Genomic DNA, 11,677 nt, shown 5'->3' with positions numbered 1-11,677 from the left:
TGCTTAGAGTGCATAATGAGCAGCTGGTCTTTCATGTCTTCAAGGATGTACATTTAGCAGGCGAAGAAGAGAGGTGCATACAGACTGAGCTTACTGATCCAACCCTTCAAAAATCCCCTGATGATGCACAGCAAAATCTGCAGCTCAAACCTCCCTTGGCAACAACAATAAAATTCCTCCTCACATCAAACCTAAGTTTGGTGTTGGAAATTCATCATCTACCAAGGAAAAGGTTCCCAAAAAGAAGAAAGTACCCAGAAGATGGAGAAATAAAAAGATCCCCACTGAAGGTTTCTCCCCAAGAATGAAGGTGGTGTTGACCATCAATCCAGCATAAGTTTATATAGTAATCAAAATGCTCTCTCTGGAGCATATTGAGCTACGTTATGGAGACACAGGAAAGAAATTCAAAGTGAGGGGTGAAGAGCTGAGCCCCTATGATCCTCCTCCTTAGAGGAGTTGACCGTCAAGCTAGTGACGATAAAGAAGCGCTTGTCGGGAGGCAACTCGATACTTTCGTATCCTCAACTATTTTTATTTTTTATAGTAGTAGTTTTCTTACGTATCTTATTTTTATTGAGTTCTTACTAATTCTCTGATCATGCAGCTATGTTATTCCAGGAACCGAACACCTCAAGCGAAAAAAAAAAGAGAGAGAGCACACGACGCGCAAGCGTCACTGACGCGAACGCGTCAATCATGTGTGCGTGAAAAACAAAATTTGACAGAGAGTTGCATGGGAGTGGCGCTGAACCCATGCTTGGCGCATGGTGCATGAAAATTACACTCACACTATGTAATTCCGCACAACTAACTAGCAAGTGCACTGGGTCGTCCAAGTAAAACCTTACGTGAGTAAGGGTCGAATCCCACGAAGATTGTTGGCTTGAAGTAAGCTATGGTTATCTTATTATTCTTAGTCAGGATACCAATAGGGTTCTTTAGTTTCAATTGTAAAAACCGAAAGGGCATAAAATAAGTAATTGTTACGCAATAATGGAGAATATGTTGGAGTTTTGGAGATGCTTTGTCTTTTGAATCCCTGCAACATAATGCTTTCTCACTTTCAAACATGCAAGGCTGCTTCCATGGCAAGCTGTATGTAGGGCATCACCATTGTAAATGGCTACTTCCCATCCTCTCAGTGAAAATGGTCCAAATGCTCTATCACAGCACGGCTAATCATCTGTCGGTTCTCGATCATGTCGGAATAGGATCCATTGATCCTTTTGCGTCTATCACTACGCCCAACACTCGCGAGTTTGAAGCTCGTCACAGTCATCCAATCCCTGAATCCTACTCGGAATACCACAGACAAGGTTTAGACTTTCCGGATTCTCAAGGATGCTGCCAATGGATTCTAGTTTATACCACGAAGATTCTGATTAAAGAGTCCAAGAGATATTCATTCAATCGAAGGTAGAACGGAGGTGGTTGTCAGGCACGCGTTCATAGGTTGAGAATGGTGATGAGTGTCACGGATCATTACCTTCTTCATATTGAAGTGCGAATGAACATCTTAGATAGGAACAAGCGTGTTTGAATAGAAAACAGAAATAATTGCATTAATTCATCGAGACGCTGCAGAGCTCCTCACCCCCAACAATGGAGTTTAGAGACTCATGCCGTCAAAGAGTACAAAGTTCAGATCTAAAAATGTCATGAGATATAAAATAGGTCTCTAAGATAGCGTTTGGTGGAGAGACAGATACTGAAAGACTGAGACTGAGAGACAGAGATTAAGAGACAGAGACTGAAATAAGTTTTAGTATTCTGTTTGGTGCCAAGTGAGAGACAAAAATTGAAACAAGAATAAAACTCTAATTTAATTTACACAAAGGATAAAATTGGAATTAATTAATTAAAATAAGAGTATTTTAGGTATAAAATGTTATTAAAGTTTCGGTCTCTGTTTCTAAAAATATCAGTCCCCTGTGTCCCTACATTTTGGAGGCACTGAAATACTGAAATTTTGGGGACAGAGACAGAAATTTTAGTACCAGTCTCTGAGCTAACAAACATGATACTGTGTCACAGTCTCTCAGTCTCTGTCCCAGCACTGCAAAACAAACGCTACCTAAAAGTTGTTTAAATACTAAGCTAGTAACCTAGGTTTACAGAAAATGAGTAAACTAAGATGGATAGTACAGAAATCCACTTCTGGGACCCACTTGGTGTGTGCTGGGGCTGAGACTTGAGCTTCTCATGTGCCTGGGCTGTTTCTGGAGTTAAACGTCAGGTTGTAACCTGTTTCTGGCGTTCAACTCCAACTTGTAACCTATTTCTGGCGTTCAATGCTAGAATGCAACATGGAACTGGCATTAAACGCCAGTTTACGTCATTTATATTTGCACAAAGTATGGACTATTATATATTGCTGGAAAGCCCTGGATGTCTACTTTCCAACCCAATTGAGAGCGCGCCAATTGGACTCTTCTAGCTCCAAAAAATCTATTTCGAGTGCAGGGAGATCAGAATCCAACAACATCAGTAGTCCTTTTTAAGCCTGAATCAAATTTTTGCTCAGCTCCCTCAATTTCAGCCAGAAAATACCTGAAATCACAGAAAAATACACACACTCATAGTAAAGTCCAGAAATATGAATTTTGCCTAAAAACTAATAAAAATATACTAAAAACTAACTAAAACACACTAAAATCTATATGAAATTACCCCCAAAAAGCGTATAAAATATCCGCTCATCACAACACCAAACTTAAAGTGTTGCTTGTTCTCAAGCAACTAGATAAATAAAATACGATAAAAAGAAATCAAGAATCAATAGTATCTCAGAGTTTTAAGTGAAGCTCAGATTCTAATTAGATGAGCGGGACTATTAGCTTTTTGCTTCCGAACAGTTTTGGCATCTCACTTTATCTTTTGAAATTCAGAATGATTGGCATCCATAGAAACTCAGAATTCAGATAGTATTATTGATATTGGCATCCATAGAAACTCAGAATTCAGATAATATTATTGATTCTCCTAGTTTAGTATGTTGATTCTTGAAGACAGCTACTTTATGAGTCTTGGCCGTGGCCCTAAGCACTTTGTTTTTCAGTATTACCACCGGATACATAAATGCCACAGACACATAACTGGGTGAACCTTTTCAGATTGTGACTTAGCTTTGCTCAAGTCCCTAATTAGAGGTGTCTAGAGTTCTCAAGCACACTCTTTTGCTTTGGATCACGACTTTAACCACTCAGTCTCAAGTTTTTCACTTGGACCTGCATGCCACAAGCACATGGTTAGGGACAGCTTGATCTAGCCGCTTAGGCCTGGATTTACTTCCTTGAGCCCTCCTATCTATTGATGCTCAAAGCCTTGGATCCTTTTCACCCTTGCCTTTTGGTTTAAAGGGCTATTGGGTTTTTTTACCTCTTTTGCTTTTTTTTTCACTGCTTTTTCTTATTTCAAGAATCAATTTCATAATTTTTTAGATCAGCAATAATATTTCTCTTGATCATCATTCTTTCAGGAGTCAACAATTTTAACATTCATAAAATTAAATATAAAAAATATGCAATGTTCAGTCATTCATTCAGAAGACAAAAAGTATTGCCACCACGTATAAATAATTAGAATTTTCCTTGTTAAGAACTCGAAAAAAAATATTGCCTCTTTATTCTAAAAATTTACTATTTTATTCATGTTTGATGATGATGAGAAAAATAAATTATAGCTTAATTGGAGATAAAATCAAAATAGATATACTAATTACTACTACTCATATATAATTTCTAAGGTAAATTCCTATATGAACAGCTATCACAGAGTTAAAGCTAAGATTAGGACTCAACAACCTTTATTTTGGGAGTGGATGCTCCTTTAATCTGTGGGGTGCTTGGCCCTTCAAGAGATAGCTTCTGACGCTTCAGTTGCCTCAGTTCACGCCCTTGCTCCTCTTGTTCCTTAAGTAGTTTGCAAAGCATGCTATTTTGATTTTGCTGTTCCTTTAATTGCTCCATAGCTTCTTGCAACTTGGAGAAAGATGCTTCAAGACGCTCCCAGTATTCAATTTGAGGGATTTCTGGGAGGAACTCTGATGAGCGGATAATTTATACGCTTTTTGGCATTGTTTTTAGGTAGTTTTTAGTAACTTTAAGCTACTTTCAGGGATGTTTTCATTAGTTTTTATGTTAAATTCACATTTCTGGACTTTACTATGAGTTTGTGTGTTTTTCTATAATTTCAGGTAATTTCTGGCTGAAATTGAGGGACTTGAGCAAAACTCTGAAAAAGGCTGACAAAAGGACTGCTGATGCTGTTGGAATCTGACCTCCCTGCACTCAAAATGGATTTTCTGGAGCTATAAAACTCCAATTGGCGCGCTCTCAATGGAGTTGGAAAGTAGACATTCCAGAGCTTTCTAGCAATATATAATAGTCCATACTTTATTCGAAAATTGACGACGTAACTTGGCGTTGAACGCCAAGTACATGCTGCTGTCTGGAGTTAAACGCCAGAAAAACGTCATGATCCGGAGTTGAACGCCCAAAACACATTATAACTTGGAGTTCAACTCCAAGAGAAGCCTCAGCTCGTGGATAGATCAAGCTCAGCCCAAACATACACCAAGTGGGCCCCGGAAGTGGATTTATGCATCAATTACTTGCTCATGTAAACCCTAGTAGCTAGCCTAGTATAAATAGGATAAGTTATTATTGTATTAGACATCTTTTGACAGTTTAATCTTAGACTATTCTAGTCTTGGATCATTCGGTCCTTTGATCATTCAGGGGGCTGGCCATTCGGCCATGCCTGAACCTTTCACTCATGTATTTTCAACAGTGGAGTTTCTACACACCATAGATTAAGGGTGTGGAGCTCTGCTGTACCTCAAGTTTCAATACAATTACTATTACTTTTTATTCAATTCTCTTTTATTCTTATTCCAAGATATACGTTGCACAACACTTTGATGAATGTGATGATCCGTGACACTCATCATCATTCTCACCTATGAACGCGCGTGATTGACAACCACTTCCGTTCTACTCTAGGCCGGGCGCATATCTCTTAGATTCCCCAACAGAATCTTCGTGGTATAAGCTAGATAGATGGCAGCATTCATGAGGATCCGGAAAGTCTAACCTTGTCTGTGGTATTCCGAGTAGGATCCTGGGAATCTGAAAAGTCTAACCTTGTCTGTGGTATTCCGAGTAGGATTCCGGTATTGAATGGCTGTGACGAGCTTCAAATTCCTGAAGGCTGGGCGTGATGAAAAACGCAAAAGAATCAATGGATTCTACTCCAACCTAATTGAGAACCGACAGATGATTAGCCGTGCTGTGACAGAGCATTTGGACCATTTTCACTGAGAGGATGGGATGTAGCTATCAACAAGGGTGATGCCTCCAGACGATTAGCCGTGCAGTGACAGCGCATAGGAGCATTTTCCCGAGAGGATTGAAAGTAGCCATTGATGATGGTGATGCCCTACATACAGCTTGCCATGGAAAGGAGTAGGAAGGATTGGATGAATGTAATAAGAAAGTAGAGGTTCGAGAGGAGCACAGCATCTCCATACGCCTATCTGAAATTCCCACTATTGATTTACATAAGTATTTCTATCCCTTTTTATTTTCTTTTTTATTTATTATTTTTGAAACCCATAACTATATAATCTGCCTAACTGAGATTTACAAGGTGACCATAGCTTGCTTCATACCAACAATCTCTGTGGGATCGACCCTTACTCACGTAAGGTATTACTTGGATGACCCAGTACACTTGCTGGTTAAGTTGAACGGAGTTGTGAAAAGAAAAAAGCTTCCCTAACAGTGCCTGGAACTCTTGTACCACAATTTCGTCCACCAGGTTTTTGGCGCCGTTGCCGGGGATTGTTCGAGTATGGACAACTGAAGGTTCATCTTGTTGCTCAGATTAGGTAATTTTCTTTTCAAAAATCTTTTTCAAAATTTTTCTTTTCTTTTTCGTTTTTCTAATTATGTTTTTTCGAAAAAAATTAATAAAAATCCAAAAAAATCATAAAATCATAAAAACCAAAAATATTTTGTGTTTCTTGTTTGAGTCTTGAGTCAATTTTTAAGTTTGGCGTCAATTGCATGCTTTAAAAATTTTTTCTTGCATTTTTCGAAAACTCCATGCATTCATAGTGTTCTTCATGATCTTCAACTTGTTCTTGACAAGTCTTCTTGTTTGATCTTGATGATTTCTTGTTTTGTGTTGTTTGTTGTTTTTCATATGCATTTTTTGTTTGTTAGAGTCCATGCATTAAAGATTTCTAAGTTTGGTGTCTTGCATGTTTTCTTTGCGTCAAAAATTTTTCAAAAATATGTTCTTGATGTTCATCATGATCTTCAAAGTGTTCTTGGTGTTCATCTTGACATTCATAGTGTTCTTGCATGCATCATGTGTTTGATCCAAAATTTTCATATTTTGGGTCATTTTTATGTTTTTCTCTCTCATCTTTAAAAATTCAAAAATAAAAAAATATCTTTTCCTTATTTTTCTCATAATTTTCGAAAATTTGAATTGACTTAGTCAAAAATTTTCAAAATTAGTTGTTCTTACAAGTCAAGTCAAATTTTCAATTTTAAAAATCTTATCTTTTCAAAATCTTTTTCAAAAATCATATCTTTTTCATTTTTTTCTATTTTTCGAAAATTTCAAAAATCTTTTTTAAATTATTTTCAAATCTTTTTCTTATCTTTATATCATATTTTCAAAATTACACTAACAATTAATGTGATTGATTCAAAAATTTGAAGTTTGTTACTTTCTTGAGAAAGGTTCAATCTTTAAGTTCTAGAATCTTATCTTGAAGTTTCTTGTTGGTGAAGTAAGTAATTTTAAATTCAAAAATTAAATCTTTCTATCTTCTATCTTATCCTTTTCAAAAATTTTATCTCTTTCAAAATTTGATTTCAAAATATCTTATCTAACCTCTTATCTTCTTATCTTTTCAAATTTGATTTTAATATCTTTTTCAACTAACTGTTTGACTTTTTGTTTGTTTCTTATCTTTTTCAAAACCACCTAACTACTTTTTCCTCTCTAATTTTCGAAAATATCTCATCTCTTTTTCAAAAATTCTTTTTGTTTTAAATTTTAATTTTAATCTTATCTTATTTCTAATTTTCGAAAATTACTAACCTTTTTTTTAAATTATTTTCAAATTTTCTATCTCTTCTCTCTTATTCTATTTAATTATTTAATTACTAACACTTCTCTTCGCCTCTCTCCACCTAAATATCCGGACCCACTCTTCTTCATTCTTCTCCTCTTTCTTTTTCTACTAACATAATGGAATCTCTATACTGTGACATAGAGGATTTCTCTTCTTTTCTTGTTTTCTTCTCTTTCATATGAGCAGGAACAGGGAAAAAGGCACTCTTGTTGAAATTGATCCTGAACCTGAAAGGACTCTGAAAAGGAAATTAAGAGAAACTAAATTACAACAATCCAGAAACAACCTTTCAGAAATTTTCGAACAAGAGAAGGAGATGGCAGCCGAAAATAATAATAATGCAAGGAGAATGCTTGGTGACTTCACAAAGCCAACGTCCAAATTTGATGGAAGAAGCATCTCCATTCCGGCCATTGGAGCCAATAATTTTGAGTTGAAACCTCAGTTAGTTGCCTTAATGCAACAAAACTGCAAGTTTTATGGACTTCCATCTGAAGATCCTTACCAGTTTTTAACTGAGTTCTTGCAGATCTGTGAGACTGTAAAGACGAATGGAGTTGATCCTGAACTCTACAAACTCATGCTTTTCCCTTTTGCTGTAAGAGACAGAGCTAGAATATGGTTGGATTCACAACCCAAGGATAGCCTGGACCCCTGGGATAAGCTGGTCACGGCCTTCTTGGATAAATTCTTTCCTCCTCAAAAGCTGAGCAAGCTGAGAGTGGATGTTCAAACCTTCAAACAAAAAGATGGTGAATGCCTCTATGAAGCTTGGGAAAGATACAAGCAGCTGACCAAAAGATGTCCATCTGACATGTTTTCAGAATGGACCATATTAGATATATTCTATTATGGTCTATCTGAATTTTCGAAAATGTCATTGGACCATTCTGTGGGTGGATCTATTCACCTAAAGAAAATGCCTGAAGAGGCTCAAGAACTCATTGACATGGTTGCAAACAACCAATTCATGTACACTTCTGAGAGGAATTCCATGAATAATGGGATACCTCAGAAGAAAGGAGTTCTTGAAATTGATGCTCTGAATGCCATATTGGCTCAGAACAAAGTGTTGACTCAGCAAGTCAACATGATCTCTCAAAGTCTGAATGGATGGCAACATGCATCCAATAGTACTAAAGAGGCAGCTTCTGAAGAAGCTTATGATCCTGAGAACCCTGCAATGGCATAGGTTAATTACATGGGTGAACCTTATGGAAACACCTATAACTCATCATGGAGAAATCATCCAAATTTCTCATGGAAGGATCAACAAAAGCCTCCACAAGGCTTTAACAATGGTGGACGCAATAGGCTGAGCAATAGCAAGCCATATCCATCATCTTCTCAGCAACAGACAGAGAATTCTAAACAAAACACTTCTAATTTAGCCAATCTAGTCTCTGATCTGTCAAAGGCCACTTTCAGTTTCATGAGTGAAACAAGGTCCTCCATTAGAAATCTGGAGGTACAAGTGGGCCAACTGAGTAAGAAAGTCATTGAAACTCCTCCCAGTATTCTCCCAAGCAATACAGAAAAGAATCCAAAAGGAGAGTGCAAGCCCATTGATATAATCAATATGGCCGAATGCACAAGGGAGGAGGAGGACGAAAATCCTAGTGAGGACGACCTCCTGGGATGTCCTTCAAGCAAGAAGGAGTTTCCTATTAAGGATCCAAAGGAATCTGAGGCTCATACAGAGACCATAGAAATTCCATTAAATCTCCTTCTGCCATTCATGAGCTCTGAAGACTATTCTTCCTCTGAAGAGGATGAAGATGTGACTAGAGAGCACGTTGCTCAATACTTAGGAGCTATCATGAAGCTGAATGCCAAGTTGTTTGGTAATGAGATTTGGGAAAGTGAACCTCCCTTGCTCATTAGTGAACTAGATACTTAGATTCAGAAAAATTTACCTCAAAAGAGACAAGATCCTGGCAAGTTCCTAATACCTTGTACCATAGGCACCATGACCTTTGAAAAGGCTCTATGTGATCTAGGGTCAGGGATAAATCTTATGCCACTCTCTGTAATGGAGAAGCTGGGAATCATTGAGGTACAACCTGCCTTGTTCTCATTACAATTGGCAGACAAGTCATTGAGACAAGCTTATGGAATAGTGGAGGACGAGTTAGTAAAGGTTGAAGGCCTTTACATCCCTGCTGATTTCATAATCTTAGACACTAGGAAGGAAGAGGATGAATGCATCATCCTTGGAAGACCTTTCCTAGCTACAGCAGAAGCTGTGATAGATGTCAGCAGAGGTGAATTAGTCCTTCAATTGAATGGGGACTACCTTGTGTTTAAGGCACATGGCCATCCCTCTGTGACAAAAGAGAGTAAGCATGAAGAGCTTCTCTCAGTTCAGAGTCAAGAAGAGCCCCCACAGTCAAACTCTAAGTTTGGTGTTGTGAGGCCACAACCAAACTTTAAGTTTGGTGTTAAGACCCCATATCCAAACTCTAAGTTTGGTGTTGGGACTATACAACATTGACCTGATCACCTTTGTGGCTCCATGAGAGCCACTGTCAAGCTATTGACATTAAAGAAGCGCTTATTGGGAGGCAACCCAAATTTTATTTATCTAATTTTTATTTTATTTTATTTTATTGTTATTTTGTGTTTTATTAGGTACATGATCATGAGGAGTCATGAAAAAAAAATATAAAAATTAAAAACAGAATCAAAAACAGCAGAAGAAAAATCACACCCTGGAGGAAGCACAGGCTGGCGTTCAACGCCAGTAAGGAGCATCTGGCTGGCGTTCAACGCCAGAACAGAGCATCAACCTGGCGCTAAATGCCAGAAACAAGCAACATTCTGGCGCTGAACGCCAGTAATGTGCCTAGGAGGAAAAGTTGGCGCTGAACGCCAGTAACAAGCATGAAACTGGCGTTCAACGCCAGAAACATGCTTTACATGGGCGTTGAACGCCCAGAATGTGCACCACACGGCGTTTAAATGCCAGAATGGTGTGCAAAGGCAATTTACATGCCTATTTGGTGCAGGGATGGAATTCCTTGACACCTCAGGATCTGTGGACCCCACAGGATCACCTCAGGATCTGTGGTCCCCACAGGATCCCCACCTACTATATTCCCACCTTACCTCCTAATCTTATTTTGTGATGAGTATTCCCCATGTCACACTTCCCAACACTCTTCACCAACCACCTTAATTCCTCTTCCCAATCACCCCCTTCACCACTCACATCCATCCACTCTTCCCCATAAACCCCACCTACCTTCAAAAATTCAAAACCATTTTCCCACCCATTCCCACCCTAAATGGCCGAACATACACTCCCCCTCTCCCTATATATACCCTTCCATTCTACTTCATTTTCACACAACACAAACTCCTCTTCTTCACCTTGGCCGAACCTACATCTCTCCCTCTCTACCATATTCTCTTCTTCTTCTTCTTCTCTTCTTTCTTCTATTGCTCGAGGACGAGCAATATTTTAAGTTTGGTATGGTCAAAGCATAATCTTTTTTGTTTTCCATTACCATCAATGGCACCTAAGGCCGGAGAATCCTCTAGAAAAGGAAAAGGGAAGACAAAAGCTTCCACCTCCGAGTCATGGGAGATGGAAAGATTCATCTCCAAAAGCCATCAAGACCACTTCTATGATGTTGTGGCAAAGAAGAAGGTGATCCCTGAGGTCCCTTTCAAGCTCAAGAAAAATGAGTATCCGGAGATCCGACATGAGATCCGAAGAAGAGGTTGGGAAGTCTTAACCAACCCCATGCAACAAGTCGGAATCTTAATGGTTCAAGAGTTCTATGCCAATGCATGGATCACTAGGAACCATGATCAAAGTATGAACCCGAATCCAAAGAATTATCTCACAATGGTTCGGAGGAAATACTTAGATTTTAGTCCGGAAAATGTGAGGTTGGCGTTTCACTTGCCCATGATGCAAGGAGATGAACGTCCCTACACTAGAAGGGTCAACTTTAATCAAAGGTTGGACCAAGTCCTAATGGACATATGTATGGAAGAAGCTCAATGGAAGAGAGACTCCAAAGGCAAGCCAGTTCAACTAAGAAGACTGAACCTCAAGCCTGTGGCTAGAGGATGGTTGGAGTTCATTCAACGCTCCATCATTCCCACTAGCAACCGATCTGAAGTCACTGTGGATCGGGCCATCATGATTCATAGCATCATGATTGGAGAGGAAGTAGAAGTTCATGAGGTCATCTCCAATGAAATCTACAAAATAGCCGAAAAGCCCTCCACCATGGCAAGGCTAGCTTTTCCTCACCTTATTTGCCATCTATGTTACTCAGCTGGAGTTATCATAGAAGGAGACATCCCCATTGAAGAGGATAAGCCCATCACCAAGAAGAGGATGGAGTAAGCAAGAGAGACCCTTCACGGTTCTCAAGAGATGCATGAGGAAGCTCATCATCAAGAAATCCCTGAGATGCCTCAAGGGATGCACTTTCCTCCCAACAACTATTGGGAACAACTCAACACTTCCTTAGAAGATTTGAGCCACAATGTGGAACAATTAAG

At 38.7% G+C, this 11,677-nt stretch overlaps 1 non-coding gene across 1 annotated transcript; it reads right to left on the bottom strand.

Annotated features, from left to right (window-relative positions):
- Positions 1–7,868: 7,868 nt before the first annotated feature.
- LOC112718577 (small nucleolar RNA R71) lies at positions 7,869–7,972 on the bottom strand. Its single transcript, XR_003160910.1, has one exon. It is a non-coding gene; the product is annotated as a small nucleolar RNA R71 (small nucleolar RNA).
- Positions 7,973–11,677: the final 3,705 nt, after the last annotated feature.

This window comes from Arachis hypogaea, chromosome 10 (assembly GCF_003086295.3).
Source record: "Arachis hypogaea cultivar Tifrunner chromosome 10, arahy.Tifrunner.gnm2.J5K5, whole genome shotgun sequence".
NCBI classification, from domain to species: domain Eukaryota; kingdom Viridiplantae; phylum Streptophyta; class Magnoliopsida; order Fabales; family Fabaceae; genus Arachis; species Arachis hypogaea.
This window is presented reverse-complemented; position numbering and strand designations above follow the sequence as displayed.